Below are 17,022 nucleotides of genomic sequence, written 5' to 3'. Positions count from 1 at the left end.
TGTGTGTGTGTGTGTGTGTGTGTGTGTGTGTGTGTGTGTGTGTGCAAGCACTCACATCCATGCAAACACATGCACTCTCCACCAATCCTAGGGATTGTATATAAGCTCTATAACACTCAGGCACTGTGAGAATAAGCAGCTTTAACTAGGGCATTCTTAATTTAGAACTGGGGCAAAGTAGACATGACACAAGCCAACTTAATTGGCATTTTAATCCTTTTGAACATGAAGTCACATAAAATTGAAGAAGCTGAGACTAAAACTGTGGGCCTAGCTCTGATCTGAAGGAGTTGTGGCCCAACTTTAAGCCACAACTCCTTTGGTGAGGGCTACAGCGTAGGCCACAGGGCCCAACTACCACTGCTTCCAGTGGCATGAGCAGGTCGGGGAGTGGTGGGGTTAGCGTTTAGTCACTCAGGTTCAGTGGCTATTGCTCCAAGCCACTGATCTTCACTGAGGTTTGCTACACACTATTACTGAGGCATTAGCTGATGACTACAGGCTCATAACAGGACCTGGAAAATAAGGCCTTCCTCAGACTCCTTTGTCAGCTAACATACTGACTAGTCTGCTTCCATTTTTATTCTTCATTCTTCAAAGCCCCAGACTAAAAGGTATGACTCTCCTTAAAACTAGCCTTTTCCTGAGAATGGTGTGAGGATCTTTTCTGTTTTAGAACCAGCCAACCTAGTACTCACTGTGCAGACTGTACTGGCCTCAGATTGGAGGCAGTCCTCTGGCCCCAGTCTCTCAAGTGCTAGGGCTGCAAGCATATACCTCCACACCTGGCTTAACCACACTTTTTAAAGATGTTAAGAAACAATACTGTTCTTTTTAGTTACAGGGGTGGAGGGGGGGGGACACAGAACATAAAATTCTAAGTTTCAAAAAAAAGCATCCAAATTGCAACAAACAGGGTCTATCAAAGCAAAGGTGGATTATCAAATGTGTGTCTTCAAAGAAAAGCATAAAATAAAGCAAGAAGCTAAGAGTGGTTGGAGACCCTTCAGTTCTCCATACTAAGCACAGTGGCCGCAGTAAGGCTGTGAAGATTCCCTGGTTCTCTGAGGCTCACTCTTAGTCCTAGAGAAAAACAAGGGAGTCAGGGGCACCCTGCACTGGGACCTGTGAGAGGAAGCGCCCTGCTGTCTACACAGTCAGGCTCCCTTGGGCCCTGCTCCAGGGAAGAGTATGAAGAAGCCGCAGGGGGGCAGCTGGACCGCATGAGATGGGCTAAAGCAGAGGATGAGGGTGACCTGGGAGGGCCTGGCTGAGTCCGATGAAATAGAAAAGCAGAGGAAAGGGGTCTGTCGGGGAGAGGCTCACTCTAACGACAGGAAAGGGTTCAGTGAAAGAAAAATGTTCCACGTGGACTGAGAAAGTGACCGAAGAACTGGCTTTCTCTTGGCACATCACAATAAATCACCACAAACTCAGCAGCTTAAACACCACCCCTAATTATCTCCAGGTACCTAAGTTAGAAAAACATTGTAGTAGTTTGACTTGGTTCAGTGTTCAGAGTCCCATATGGGTGAAACTGAGGTTTGTTGTCTGGTATGTTTGTTTTCCTCTGGGGCTTGAGATTCTCTTCAGTACCCATCATTCTCTGGCTAAACACTGATGCCTGTTACAGCTTTCCCGCCACGTGTCCCACTCTTTTCACCACGTGGTAGCTCGTTTCTACAAGGCCTGCCAGGCCAGCAATGTCTACAGGCTGCAGCTTGTAGTCTTAAGGATGCATCTGATTACATGAGCTCTTACCCACCCAGTCTCCTGTTAGATTAAGTGATGAGGAGCCTAAGGGACATCGGCAAAAGCCTTCACCTTTGCCACCTGAAGCAATCTATAATGGAACAGGCTTATAGTGTAAGGCTGACCCACCCGCCACTGAGCAGAAACACAACCCAAAAGGTGATGTTTGATCTCCACTGGGACAATGGATGCCCACAAATGTGTTGCAGGTTCAGGTTCTGGCCACCAACAGCGTCCCCACCCTCAGCACAGACTGCTACCTGAAGCATCACAATGGCAGGGGTGGTAGAACTCAAATCCCATTCCACCAAGGAACTGATCAACATTATAATTTATATCCATTTAATTTTTTTATTTCACTGTCCTTTATTTTTTTTTAAAATCTTCATTCTTGCGTAAGTATCATTAAATGGTCACGCTTTTGCTCTTACATTCCTTGATTAGGTTTCATGGTTGTTTTGCATGCCCCATGTACACAGATGGGAAAACGGCAGCCTTAAAGAAAACGTAGGTGGCCACAAGATTTTGATTCAGATGTCCAGTAATAACTATTATCATTTTAGAATTTATTTTCCCATAGTTCTCAACCTAATGCATTTATCATATTTAAGGCAATTTTTGGTTTTTTGAGACAGGGTTTCTCCGTGTAGCCTTGGCTGTCCTAAACTCACTTTGTAGACCAGGCTGGCCTAGAACTCACAGAGGTCCACCTGCCTCTGCCTCCCTGAGTGCTGGGATTAAAGGTGTGCACCACCACACCTGCTAAGGTAGCTTTTGGATGCTAAAACCCAGATCAAGTAAGAAACATGCTGAGTTAAATCCCTTATCAGTTCACTGAATGTTCCCTAGAACAATGACAGCTTTCAAATCAAAAGCAGCAACAATTTCTTAAACCACAACTATCATAAAACATGGACTGTTGGGATGGCTGAGCAGGTAGGTAATGGTGACTGCTGCCAAGCCTGATGATCTCAGTTCAGTTCCTGGAACACTCAAGACAGAAGGAGAGAACCAACTCATCAAGGTGACCTGTAAGTGTGTGTGTGTGTGTGCGTGTGCGTGTGTGTGTACGCATGTGCAAAATCAATGTAATTTAAATAAAATACAATAACGATGAAGAGTAACTGTAAACTTGCAGTTTTCATACCACTTCCACTGACAGTCTGTACAGCACAAGAACTCAGAGACTACTCACAGAGGCGAACTGTCACAATTTGAAAACTCTCCTGTTACATTCTATTGTATCCCATTTGTAAGGACAGCAAGCACCCAAAGCTCTTAAGGAATCTAGAAAATCTTCAACAACAGAACCATTTTTACACCTGAATCAAAACAAAGAGTAAAAACTATTTTTTCAACCAATTTTTATAAACAATATCTTAGCTAAAACCAAGAACAATACCATTTAGAATATATCTGTTGGTTAAGTAACAACGGAAGTACTGGAGTCTAAAACACTGAATACCTGAAGGGGCCTGTCTGTATGAGCAGCGCTCAAGGTAGACCAAAGGGGAAAAGAAAAAGACGGCTGGAGGCAGAACAGAGGATGACACAACAGTTACCTGTTGGTTTAAGTGACAGAACTTGTGAGATGTAGGTTGAGTTGAGTGAATCGCTGCTACTCAACATAATTTTCCCCTCATACTCAGATCCATAGATTCATGTACCAGAAAATATTTTCAGTCTGAGTATCATTATTATTCATAAGGCCCTTTACTAATAAGATCCTGCAGCTGCACACACACAGAGATCGTGTCATTAGACAAAGCCGAGTGGGTATTCTAGCTTCCTATGGCATTAATTGCAGTGGAAGTTTTGGTGTCTTTAAAAACTCAGTTGTGCTATGTAAACATGTTTTTGTTTTAATCCCAGGTATGAGATTCAGACTGTCCACAGCAGCAACTATTTCCCTCATGCGGGCTCAGAGAGGGGCTCCTTGACAGCTGCAGGTAGTTTAGTTCCAAGGACTCTGCGGGGGAATAAATGCCAGGGCCCAGAGAGAAAAGGGCACTCCAAGGCAACTGCTGTTGCTGCTCCTGGTTGCTGCTGTTGCAGTTTGACAAGAACAGCTTGAAGATACCCTGAAGTGAAGAATGGACTTGCTCCAAGGAATGCAAGGGCCCTAGCCAGCAGGAAGTAGCCAAAGAGAACTATACCCCTTCTCCCCACTAATCTTCTTTCTCTCTTACCTGGGGTTGGAAGAGATGGGGGTGGAGAAGGCAGGTAGAGCCGTAAGAAATGTAAGTGAAATAGTTTTCAAAAGTAGCACCTACAATTAACTCAACAAGCTAATGTGAATAAGAAGCCTTCAAGAAGATGAGCACAAATGGCAACCCCAAGAAGTATCTGGGAATATGTAGACACTTCCATCAGTGAGACTCCACCATCCTCTTGGACAAAGGCTTTCTTTGGTATCTGAATCTCAAGCAAAGTTAAATGCAGGGGAAATTTTTCAGTCCTTCCTTCAGCCGAAGGAAGAATGGCTGAAGTTAGAACAGAATATTCGTCTACTGATCCCACGCTTCCTGTGTGGACGGAAAGCAGCTGAAGCTAATGCACACGTGTCCTCCCACTCCATCTGGGTGTGGGACCTCCTTTGTCTAACAACATCTCGTAACATCTCAGCAGAAAGAGCACTGCAGATGCATGGCACACAGTCTTGGACAGCACTCAGACTAGTGCCTATTATGGGTGTGGCTATTCTTTTATGAGCCATGGCTACTTGAGGCCCGTGTCTCTCTTGGTGACAGAAAACCAACTACATCCCTTCCTGATGGGTACTGCAAAACAAGTTTTTAGCATACTTAGCAAGTTGTTCCCCATCAAAGAACTATATAAAGTAGACGGATGCCCTTTTGAGGATTACCAGTCATGTACCTCATCACCCAAGTCTCTACTGGGAAGAGAGCTGGAAAACTCTCAGGCTATGTGACAGTTGTGAGCTATTTATTCCTTGCAAACACACAGGCATGCACTTCCATCTGGGTTCCCACGTGTATTAATTATTTAGAAGCAACGTAGCTAGTGCAGATTTTACCTGGCAAATTCCAATTTTGCTTTAATGGTGAATCTTTCAGAGGTAGCAGCACCTAGTTTAAAATGGTAAGTTCTGAGCTACAAAATATCCCCCGAATAATTTGGAACTAACAAAACTGAAAACCTTGTATAAGCTGCTGAACTGGTAGTTTTGAATGCACTCCAGGATAAGATGAAGTATGGCAGAAGGGTTCCTTTCTGCTAACTTTTAGAAGATATTGTTTTTCTGGGAGACATAAGACCATTTGTGAAAACTAATCAAAACAAGGAAAATCTAATGCAAAGAAAGATTGGCCCTGCCCCCCCCCAGGAGCAACAGGAAGAACAAGTCGTACTAACTTCCCTTGCTTCTGAAAGCAGGAAGAGGAGGTATTCTGTTTCTGACAATACAGTAAAGGACATCCCTGGAGCATCTCTCTCCTGGAAACACCTCAAGTGCTAGGCAAAATAAACAATCTTCAAACTGAGAGAGCAAGAAACACTAAAAGACCAAAAGCTAGAAGAAAATAGAAACTCAGAGAGTTAAGTGGCCACTCAAACTGTCTCCCTTTTGAAGTATTTGCCAAAGCAAAGAACTTGAATTTCAGTGGTGATACGTTTTTGTAGTTTCTAACACAAGAGCAAAGCCCAAGGCATTTCTGTTGTGGAAATACAAGGGAAACTGCTACAGGATAAAGCTAGAGTCGGAAAAAAAAACAAACAGAAAAACAAAACTACTACTTTCAGTACAATGAGGAAATAGTAATAAGCATGGCCTAATTTCTACTCTGTGAGTGGCCAGCAGTGAAAACCACTATTCTTGAGACGATGGAAAAACCATCACCACCCTTAGGAATTTGTAAGAATAAGCCTGTCCCTAGGTAGATTTTAACCTACAGTCATAATTTCAATGAATCAAATATCCCCAAGCCAGTATAGGCAGGAAAGAAAATGGTCAAAAGCTGGGGGTACTTCAGTTCCTATGATGGATGGACATATGCCTGGGGGGGTTTGTCTTTATTAGAGAACCTGAATTCTTACAATGTAGTTCTCCAGAAATTCAGTTCTCATTTAAAAAATAAAAAATAAAGAGCTACCATGAGCAAGATCCAGTGGGCTCCCGGAAAGTTGAATAAGACTTGGGGAGCCTGGTACTCCTGGCACATGCCTGTAATCCCAGCACTACGGGAGGCAGAGGCAGGTAGGTTTCTGTAAATTCAAGGCCAGCCTGATCTACAAAGTGAGTCCAGGAACAGCCAAGGCTACACAGAGAAACCCTGTCTTGGAAAAAAAAATAAGACTTGGGAAAATTTCAGATATAAAAAATATCTGATGCAGATGATAAAAAGTAAATATTATTTACTGAAGTAAAAGAAAGAATTGAAAATTTCATATAGTGAATAACTGACCATATGGCTACAATAAAGGAGGTGCAGCAGAGATAATATTTAAAGAGCTAATGGTTGAGAATTCTCCACAACTATAATCTAATTTAAAATCTAATTTACAGAATGGAAATTTTACAAAATATCTAATAGAAGTCAAGAGAGAAAGGGAAGAAGAGTAGCAAATCTATGCTGCACATATAGAGAGAACTGAGCAACATAAAGACCTTAAAAACAGCCCAAGAGAAACACAAAACTGCCCAGGGGTCCAACTACCTTCAGAACTACACTCTTAGTGAAATTCAGTTGGTCACTAGAAGCCCCTTCACCAAGCAGGGACTTACACCTAAAGGTGGTTTAGAAGACACCGAAATGTTTGAGAAAATGGCACTCATAGGTGCTGTAACCCTCACGCAACTGGGGAATGCTCCCAAAGTGAAGCTACCTTTGGTTCTTTATAGGACTCCTTGGAGGGAAAACAGGTTCATTGTTTTCACACGCACAACTAGGAAGATGTCCTTATATGAGGAATAGCCTGATTAGCAAAGCTAATTTCTGTACATGCTGCCACGTCTCCGGAAAACACTCAGATCAGTCTCAATTCATGAGCCAAGCTTGGTGTAGGATTTAGGCTCACCACAGAATCCTTCCTTGTAGGTACACATGAAGTGAAAGAACAGCCCACACTTCCTGGAAGCGGGCTAAGGTGATCGGTGAGGGTGGTTCACTACTCTCTTGACCCAGGAAACCCTACAAAATCATGCAAATCAAGAGGTTCAAATAATCATGTTCAATTTAAGAACACCCAGGAAACTGCCCAACCCATCAAGGGTATGTGTATCTGGAGAGCCACTAAGTGTCTGAAAGACATTCACTTCAAAGAAGCCATGTGTGCCATTCCGGTGGTGTAATGGCAGAGTTGGTAGGTTCACCCAGACCCAACAGTGGGGCTTGACACTGGGTCAGTGGCCAAAAAAGAGTGCTGATTTTCCTGTTGCACATACTTAAAAATGCAGAGAGCGATGCCATGAACGTAAGGGTTTAGATGTAACTCTCTAGTTGTTGACCAAACCACAAGAACAAAGCATCTAAGATGCACCAGCGAATTTACAAAGCTCATGGTTGGGTTAACCCAACCATGAGCTCCCCCTGCCACAGTGAGATGATGCTCACTGAAAAGGAGCAAACCGTTCCAAAGCCAGAAGAGGAGGTTGCACAGAAGAAAAGACATCCCAGAAGAAAATGAAGAAACAGAACCTATGGCATGGGAATAAAGTCAGCATAAAGGAAATGCAGATAAAGGAAAGAAAAAGGAAAAAAGAAAGAAAGAAAGAAAGAAAGAAAGAAAGAAAGAAAGAAAGAAAGAAAGAAAGAAAGAAGGGAGGGAGGGAGGGAGGGAGGGAGGGAGAGAGGGAGGAAGAAAGAAAGGGAGGAAGGACAAAAAGAAAAAGAAAGATCAGCTTTCAGGATCACTTCACTTCTTCCATTACATGGGTTCCTCCTTCCTCCATGTGAGTACTGAGCATCAGGCTTGGTGGCAAGCACCTTACCCACTGAGCCATTTTGCAGGCCCACTGTCCAAGTTTCTGAGACGTATCTTGATGGCTTCTGGGATCTCTTCAGCTACAGGTTCTGAACACCGAGTCTGGGTGGGAAGTGTGACAGAGGTCAATACTATAGGCTGGCCTTATTCTGTTAAGAGTTCTGTCGAGAGCCACACCTTTGTTTGTTTTATTTTTAATTAATGTATTGTCTCATATATTACAACCTGACTGCAGTTTCTCCTCTCTCCTCTCCTCCCAAACAAGGCTATGTAAGAATGGAGTTGGTTCCACTGTCACAGTCAAGAGAATAAAAATTCATGGTAAAATTTCTCAGACACTCAGCTGGTGTTTTAACAAAGACACCTATCATTGGAAGACAATGTTCCATGGGTAGCTTATCTTTGCACATCTTTTGTATTTTAGTTTTTAATTGTTTAGTGTGCTTGTGCATGCGTGTGTGTAAACATGTACATGTATGTATGTAGACAGGCACAGGCTCACATGCCACGGCCTACTTCTAGAGGGGAGAGAACAAATTGCAGGAGTTGCTTCTCTCCTTCCACCATCAAGAATTGAACTTGGGTCACCAGGCTTTGGTAGCAAGTGCCTTTATTTGCTGAGCCATCAAGCCAGCCCTTCCACCCATTGTTTTTTTGTTTTTTGTTTTTTGGTTTTTTTTTTTTAGTCTGTAACTCAGACTGACCTGCAATTCATTATGAAGCCAGCCTAGCCTTGCTCTAATGAAAATCCTTCTAATTTGGTTGCCTGGATGCTTAAATTATAGGTATGGGCCTCAACGCCTGCCTCTGCGCTTGCTCACGAAGAAACCCTGCACTTCCTGCCCTTCTGCTCTCCATGATTCCTGTGTCCCTCTGGAGCAAGTGTGTACTCTGTTTACTCCGTCAAGATTAAGACAATATACGTTCAAGAACAAAGGACAGATATACTCACTAGCTAAGATTTTAGAACCTAGAATCTTCTCTGTGGGCCAGGCCATGTAACTTGGATATCTGTTTGAATGGAGTGAAATGGGTTATTCGATTCTGAACTCTATAAAAGGGGTGAAGGACAAGGAGTTACTCTTTACTGAGTTGTCTATTATATGGAAGACACTGTGATTTCCTTGCAGTTGATGGATTTTCATGGCAATTTATTGTACATAAAAGTGAGCTTCATAGGAAGGAAACTGCATCTCCCAAGCTCATATACCCACTTTACAGAAAACAGAATTCAACATCCTAATAACTATCCTGGATTCCCTGAAAATGGGTAGGATGTATGTTGTGGAGGAGAATTATGCTTTCAAGAACTTAAAACAAGAGTTGACACATGCAGCAAACTGCAAATGAAATAATCATTTCCAATCTTTGCAACTTCCTACTTAGAAAATAAAATCTTGAATAGAAGGTGGGTCAGGGACAGCTCGCTGGGATTCCTTTTATGACCCCAGTTTCCTGCCTCTGTCTGTGATCATGCCCTGTGACCTTCTGTCTTGGTTACTTTTCTCATCATCTCACCAAATACTTGATTTCAGAAACTTAAGGGAAGAGAGGGCTCTTTCTTTCTTTCTTTCTTTCTTTCTTTCTTTCTTTCTTTCTTTCTTTCTTTCTTCCTTCCTTCCTTCCTTTCTTCCTTTCTTCCTTCCTTCCTTCCTTCCTTCCTTCCTTCTTTCCTTTCTTTCTTCCTTTCTTCCTTTTGGCTCATGGTTTCATGGTGTACAATCCATCCTGCAGGGAAGGTGTGATGAAAGTGGCTTCTCTGTTACTAACAGTACAATTGGGTGGCTAGAATTCAACCCACACATCACACATCTTGATATACAAGAAAGTAAAGAAAACAGCTGTAAGCAAAGCCAGGCTACTTGCCACAAAGGCCTGCTGCCAGGGACTCAGCCTTACCAGGCTCCACAACCTGCCAAAGCACTAGCTGGGAGCCTAGTGTTCAAAGGTTATGAGGAACAGTTCATATTCAGACACAATTTCCTGCAAGTGACTCCAGTGGGTTCATGGCCATCCCATGATGCAAAAGGCATTCACTCTAACTTTAGGAGTCCACATAATGTTAAGAACATTAATACTGTTTAGAAGTCCAGGGTCTCTACATAGACTTAAGGCAAAAATCTAAGTTACTATCCCCTGTAAAATAAAACAAATAAAACAAGCTATATCTTTCCCACATACAATGATACAGAATAAACACTCCCTTGCCAAAAAAGAGGAATGGGAAAACAGCAAGGAAATCAGGCCAATAAAAGACAAACCTAATACAACAAGCATTAACTAAACCCTTCACCCCATTTCCAACATCCGGGGTTCATATGGTGGCATCATGTGGAATCCAACAGGCTTGTCTAGCTCTGCAGCATGGCCCTGTTATGTGCAACACTCATGAGCTAAATCTTGGGCCTTATCCAGCTGGAGCCGCAACTTTGCTCAGCAGATGTTGAAGAACAGTCAACTTCTTGGAGTCTCCACTGCAGCTTAGGTTCACCTTCAAAGCTCCAAACACACTCAAGAGCTCCAGGAAAGAAATCTAATCTTGCTACACATTCCCTGGCCTCAGCAGCTTTTTTTTCTGGAATCTTGGCACAAGGCTCTGTGGCGCCAATTACTCTTGCATTCTCTATGTGTGCAAAAACAAAACGAACGATAAAAACACCACATGAATAAATGTCAGGTTCGGCTGGCAGCCTGAGATATAGAGTGGCCTCCTGGGCTGTGGGGGCTCTGGGATCCTGCGGGGTCAAAGTGAGATAAATTCCTCCCTAGGTGGTCTATATCCGGGATGCCCCGGATGTTCCATCTTCTCAGATTCTATCTCTGCCTCTGTGTCTGTCTCTGTCTGTCTGTCTCTCTCCCTTTCCCTATTTTAAAAAAGAAGTTTTGCAGTAGCTTTCACTTTTATAACCACAGTAGCTCTCACTTTTATAGCCTTGAGTGAGTGAGGAAGGCATCTTTCCTGTAGTCCCATTACAAAGTTCTCCATCTCTCTCTTTCTTTTGGAAGTTCTTTGAGAATTTCATACATGCACACAACATATTGATAATAGTCACTATCACTCCTGGATCTACTGCACCCCTACCCTTCCATACACCCAACTTCATGTCCTCTTTTTCTTTTATTTTTTATTTAGACCCCGACCCCACTGAACCCAACTCTGTGAACCATGCTAACAATCACCGCTGCTTTGTCCACACCTGCCTTTTCCACAGCTTCAAACTCATTCATGCTCCATTCCTCACCAAAGCCCACAGTGTTCACATTTTTTTCCACTCCACATTTGGCTTGGAATTCTCATTGTAAACCTAACTCAAGGCAGCCAGCCAACCTGGACGCTGTATGGAATTTCCCCTGCCAAATAGACTGGTCCATTATCCTTTCAATCCTAAGACTTTCAGGAAAAACCCATAACAGAGAGAGTATTTACCACAATTAGCATGAATGGTCTCTCACCCAACCCCTGGCAGTCTTCACTGCCACCTGATGTCTGGAGAAGGCTGGCCTTTACTGTCCACCCATCAGCATCTTCTTGGTCTGCAATCTCAAGAGTGACTAGTCCCTCCCACATACAGTACACCAGGGCTTCTTTGGCCTAAAGTCAGACACTCCTCAACAGTCCAGTTCTCAAAGTTCATCAACCAAATGGCTGGGCTTCTCACACCAACAACCCCACTTCTCAGTACTAATTTTGGGGTCATGTACTTTTTCTGAGCACTGTGAGCTATAACTAAACACCTGACAGAGGCAACTTAAAGAAGGAAAGGCTTACTTTTGGCTCAGGGGATAAAGTGCATCGTGGTGGGAGGAATGGCAGCCAGGGCTTCTCCCCATAGCACTGGAGTGTGCAGGAACAGCCCCTCACACTTTGGCAGACCAGGAAGCTGAAGGAACCACACCAGAAGCAGAGAAAATGGAACAAGAAGTAGGGCTTGGCATCACTCAGAGGTTAAAAAGACAGTAAGAGATGGCAAGGGGTTTTTTCCAGGGTAGAATATAAAGCAGGCCAAAATTACTTACTAGTGTTTGTGGTGACTTAGGCTGCCAAATCTATTTTCAAGTAAACAGGACACCCCAAAACATTAAAAACAAATGGGATGCAGCTAGTATCACCCAAGACGATATTTAAACCTAATTATTTCACAACTGCAAAACAGCTGGAAAATTTCAAAGTAAATCAGTGCTGAGTACAGTTCTAGTTAACTAGAAGTAGGAAGAGACAAAATGCTGTGAGAGAGAGAGAAAAAAAAAGAAACGATCTCCAAATTTCTCAAATGAAATGTACTATTCATTAGTGTTCTAAGGCTGTTCGAGGGAGAATCAATCGCACTGATGTACCACAGGACTATAACACAGATAAAAAAAGCATCAATCTAGCATGTGAAAAACAGGCTGCACAAGCTATTAGAAATATAAGATCCATTTACAGAGGAGCCAGCACTGTGAGCAGCCAGGCCTTCCCACCCCAGATGCTCACAGCAGACTACCCCTGTAGGGTCTGTAGAGTCTGTTGGGGGCAGGCGCTAATATTCCTTGTTAACCCTCTGTGCACTAGCTGGAAAGTCTAGTGCAAGATACAACCACCAAGAGAGCTAGCAAAGAAAGTTTACTACAAACAAAACTATGTTTTGACTTCTAGTCCGTTCTTTCTCCAAACCCAGAAAAACTACACAACACAAGCGCTCAGTGCTGTAAGCTTAATTTCCATGCACAAACATCTTAAAATACAAGAGGCACTGCGGTATGTACAATCTCAGATAGTTTATGAGTTCTCTGTAGTCCATGGAACATTATTTTGCTAGAACCAATGACACTAAAAAGATAGAATTCTTGGGGACATTTCTGGATATGGTGTGCTTTACGGGAATTAATTTGAGGTGGAAAGTGGCAACTACACTTTTCTCTTTAAGCCTAAAGATGCTTATTCTTCAGAGGGGTCATTGAGAGAAAAGCTGTTGCTACAGCAGATACACATCATGAGTCAAAGCCTACCGTCATCTTTCTTGTCCCCAAATTTCCAAGTCCTTTAGGGAAATACTTCCCTATCAGAAAAAGATCACAGAACTCACTGCACATACACATGTTACTCACAGCTCCCAAAGAACATTCTCCTTTAATAGCAAAATGCTAACCCGTATGAATTCATGAGCATATTTTGCCGGATTAAAAGGCATGATGGGAAAGAGGCCTCTGAGCTTGTTCTATTTCCTCCTCTGCCTTCTACAGTCTGTGCTCAGATCCTGACAGAGAGGACACATACAGACCTGACCATTTCCAGGGAAACTCTAACCCAAGCTCAAAGGCCTTGCTCATTTCTACCTTCCTAACCATTGTGTCCATTTTTTTTTTTCTGGAAAACCTGAACTTACTTTATTTTTCTTCAAAGCAAAGGAAAAGTTCATCTGGGGTGTAGGAGGCATTGCACATGATTTTGAGGGGGTCAGGTTGCAGCAAGAAAGGAGCTCAGGTATCTTAGTCCTTCCTTCTCTCTTCTCTCTCTCTCTCACTCTCTTTCGCTCTTTCTCTCTCTGTCTCTCTGTCTCTCTGGTGTCTCCACACATCATACAAATATGGAGAGTGGTCAGAAACCTTAGGGTTATCTGGCCTCTCACAGAAGAGGAACCCAGGTCTGAAGGGGCTGTGTGAGATGTAGAAAGTCTCTCAGCTCATCAGGGTAGAGTTTTAACCAGAAATCCCAGTGCTCGTGGGCACATCTGACTCTTTGCACTAAAGTTCTAACCACGTAGGATTATCCTTGTGTTGGCCAGGTCAAGCCTTATGAAGACATTTCAGCTTCCACCATGTTTTTACTTGTTGTTGTTGTTGTTTTTTTAATATTTTTTGAGATTATAGTATATTTGTGTCACTTTGCTCCCTCCAAATCCTCTAACACACACGCCCTCCTGCTCTCTTTCAAATTGCTGAAGATGGGACCCAGGCTTTTGCACACACTAAGCAAGCATTCTACTATAGCTGAATTTACAATGATTTAAGCAACAAACACCTCCCCTGAACCACATGGTTCAAATTCCAGTTATCACAGTATATAGACTGTGAGTAACTAAAATGCATGCTTGGCAGTCTGCCCTTTAGCCCAGAAACCTCTCTATAAGTAACAGATGAGCATCAGGTCATTTCTTTCAAAGTCTCTTGATGATTGGACTCTGTTTGACTGGAATTCACCTTCAAACAGCAAAGCTATATCGTTCCCTGTCTCCCTAACACATCATAAAGATTAGCAATCAAAGGAGGAAACTGGCCAACATAACTGGAAATGTAACACAGTGACAAAGAAGTTGTAACACTGGAAATGGTCTGTCAAGTCACTCTGACGTAAATGGAGCTCTAGAAACAGTCGCCTTCAGGGCAGCAACCCTGGCACTCTCTATGATGCTCAGGAAATGTAGCGTGGCCAGTGAGCTGAAGCCAATCATAAAGGAGGACGGTGCTAGTGACAAAAGATGACCCAGAGGAACCGAAACTGCTGTGTGTGTGTGTGTGTGTGTGTGTGTGTGTGTGTGTGTGTGTGTTAAACCTTCAGAGACATTTCACAGTATTGAAAGTCCAAGGCGGAAAACGTTGACAGTTGACCAGGTGTGGTGGTAGATGCCTTTAATCCCAGCACTCAGGAGGTAGAGGCAGGAGGATCACCTCTTTTGTCAGGCTGGCTTTGTCTACATAGAGAGCTCCAGGCTTAGCCAAGGCTACATAGTAAGATAATGTCTCAAAAAAAAAAGGTTGGCAGCTCATCAACAAGCTACTACTCAAAGCATTTTGATAGGCTTTGGTTTCTAATGCTTTCAATTACAGTAGTTTAAATAAACATTGGTTTTAATCTTCATCGTTCCCTATATATTTATAATTCTCAGTAAAGAAATGTTTAAGAAAATGTATAGACGAAAAGTGTTTAAAAATCAGGGAGATTATAATTTTCTCACTGATTATTAAAATCACTCCACATGGTTCCACGTCACAGGTATAGTTCATGGCCCCGTGTTATCATGAGAAGAGTACACGTTCTTTCACTTTGTTCTGTCTCTATTGGTAATAACGCAGGTAGAATTGATTGGAAGTTCAGCTTCAGGTTGTCCCCACTCTCTGGGGTAATGCAGAGACTATCTTCCATTTACATTTACTTATTTAATGTATTCAAAAGAAATTATCTATGTGCTGTGGACTACGCTGCAGGGTACACGTCAACCCTGGAGAGACATGAGATGCCTGTTCAAGTCCATGCCCAGAGCTGGGCGTCACAGTCAGCTTTCCCACACCTGAATCAGACTCTCCATCTATGCCTTCACTGTCTGCCCAGTGTCCTAGTGAGGCGTATGGAGCCTCTGACAATTATCCAGAATTTATCACAAACAGCAACAGCATCTTTGTGAGAATATTGGTAGGATGGGGGGGGGGGGGGGGCCAATACCTAGCAGGTTAATATCCACATGTGTAGCTGGATGTGCTGGCATGCGCCTTTAATCCCAGCACTTGGGAGACAGAGGCAGGTGTAACTCTGTGAGTTTGAGGCCAGTGTGATCTGCAGAGCAAGTTCTAGGACAGCCAGGGCTACATCATGAGACCCTGTCTCAAAAACAAGCAAACAAAAATCCACACCGGTGTCTTCTATAAAGCAGAAAAATATGTTCTAGAGATATTAGCTCTCTTTCTTAGTTTCAACTGTTCATTTTAAAGTATTCATCTTTAAAGTTATAGCCTTCCTCTCAGGTTATATACCTACCTGACAGCCTGTGATACTCTCCCGGAGTAAAACAGAGCTCACTTCAGGAAGGTTAGTAAGATGGCTTGGTGCATAAAAAGCTTGCTGTGCAAGCCTGAAGATCGAAGTTCATGCACCCAGCACCTATGTAAAAGCTATGCAGAGGTGATAGCCTGCCTGTGATCCCAGAGCTTGGGAGAAAGTGGCAGGGGATACCTGGGGCAAGCTGACTGGCCAGTCTAATGGGAGCCTCTGCTTCAGTGAATAAACTGGAGAGTAAGAATGACACTCAGTGGCAACCTCTGATACACACACATACACACACGCACGCACACACACACACACACACACACACACACACACTTTACTGGTCTAGATCTTATTGCTATTGTTGTTTGGGATAGCATCTCTAGCCAAATCTTGTCTCAAATGCTCTCTGTAATTAAGGATGACCTTGAACTTGTGATCCTCATGCTTATACCTCCCAAGTGTCAGGTTTTACACTGCACCATGCTCAGTTTTATTCAGTTCTAGGGACTCAAACCCAGAGCTTCGTGCATGCTAGGTAAGTACTCTGCCAGCTGAGCTACAGCCCATTTCTCTCCAGCATCTGCCTAACATACCCATGCTCACATTTCCCACGCCTGTTCGCCTTCCATTTGATACTGCCCTTCCTTAAAGCCAACACATGGGTCTCTTTTCCAGCAAAGAATTTCCATTTCAATCCTTTTTTATTACTCCATTTTATATCCTTTCCACCATCCTGATAAGTGAAGTCAAAAAAGGAAGATTTTCTGAAGTCCCACACTTAGTGTGTTTTCACTTAGAAGAGAACCATACATTCATCACCACTTGTTCTGGTACCGTTTGGGGAACATGTTCCTATTGGAAATGGTGGCAGGCTGCCAACTATCTGTAGAAAAGGACTTATCAAGGACTACAGAGAACAGAGATAACCATGAAGCACAAAGTACCCCATTTTTCAATGATGCTGTTTATGGCAGCACTTAGGGCCATCTTCCACATAACAAGATACACCTTTGTTTAACATTTCTCAACTCCCAGGCCCATATTTATGGTCTCGCAGCACTGTGCAAAAAGAGGCATTAAGTTCCATTTTCAAGGACACATATTTTAAACCTTTGATTTGATAGTGGCCATAAGCAAACTACAGACAGGATGCATGCCATAAGCATGACTGGCATTTCAAGCTTATATTAACAACACTGTATAATCCTGACTTGGGCGACCAAGTTGGCTCTCTGCGGCCCTTTGTTCTCCAGTTATCTCCCCCACCCCCAAATTCTTCATATCAACAGATAATTATTACATCTACTGACTTGTAACAACCATCAGAAGAACATGAGTCCCTGTGGGGGGAAAAATATGAATCTGTGGTCAGCCGTCTAGTGAAAGAGATCACAGATGAAAGTTGCCATGGCCAACCACACATGCCATTAGGGCCTCTCCCAGCTGAGATGCTACACAACAGCTAAAGAAACAGGGAGTCTTGACTCCAAAATACTGAATCTTGGGTCCTGTGCCAGACTCTATCTGGTACCAAATAATAATAATAATAATAATAATAATAATAATAATAATAATAATAATAATAA

The 17,022-nt window shown here is 42.9% G+C and overlaps 1 protein-coding gene and 1 pseudogene across 7 annotated transcripts in view; one reads left to right on the top strand and one right to left on the bottom strand.

Moving 5' to 3' along the window:
• The window catches only part of LOC129688050 (60S ribosomal protein L17-like), a 49,245-nt pseudogene extending 39,065 nt beyond the window's left edge, over positions 1-10,180 (top strand).
• The window catches only part of Ldlrad4 (low density lipoprotein receptor class A domain containing 4), a 332,822-nt gene that overhangs the window by 88,726 nt on the left and 227,074 nt on the right, over positions 1-17,022 (bottom strand). The gene's annotated exons all lie outside the window — the stretch shown is intronic.

This window comes from Psammomys obesus, unplaced genomic scaffold, assembly GCF_907164565.1.
Source record: "Psammomys obesus unplaced genomic scaffold, mPsaObe1.curated_primary_1811, whole genome shotgun sequence".
Classification (NCBI taxonomy): Eukaryota; Metazoa; Chordata; class Mammalia; order Rodentia; family Muridae; genus Psammomys; species Psammomys obesus.
Note: the sequence above shows the minus strand (reverse complement) of the source record. Positions and strands in the feature narration are given on the sequence as shown.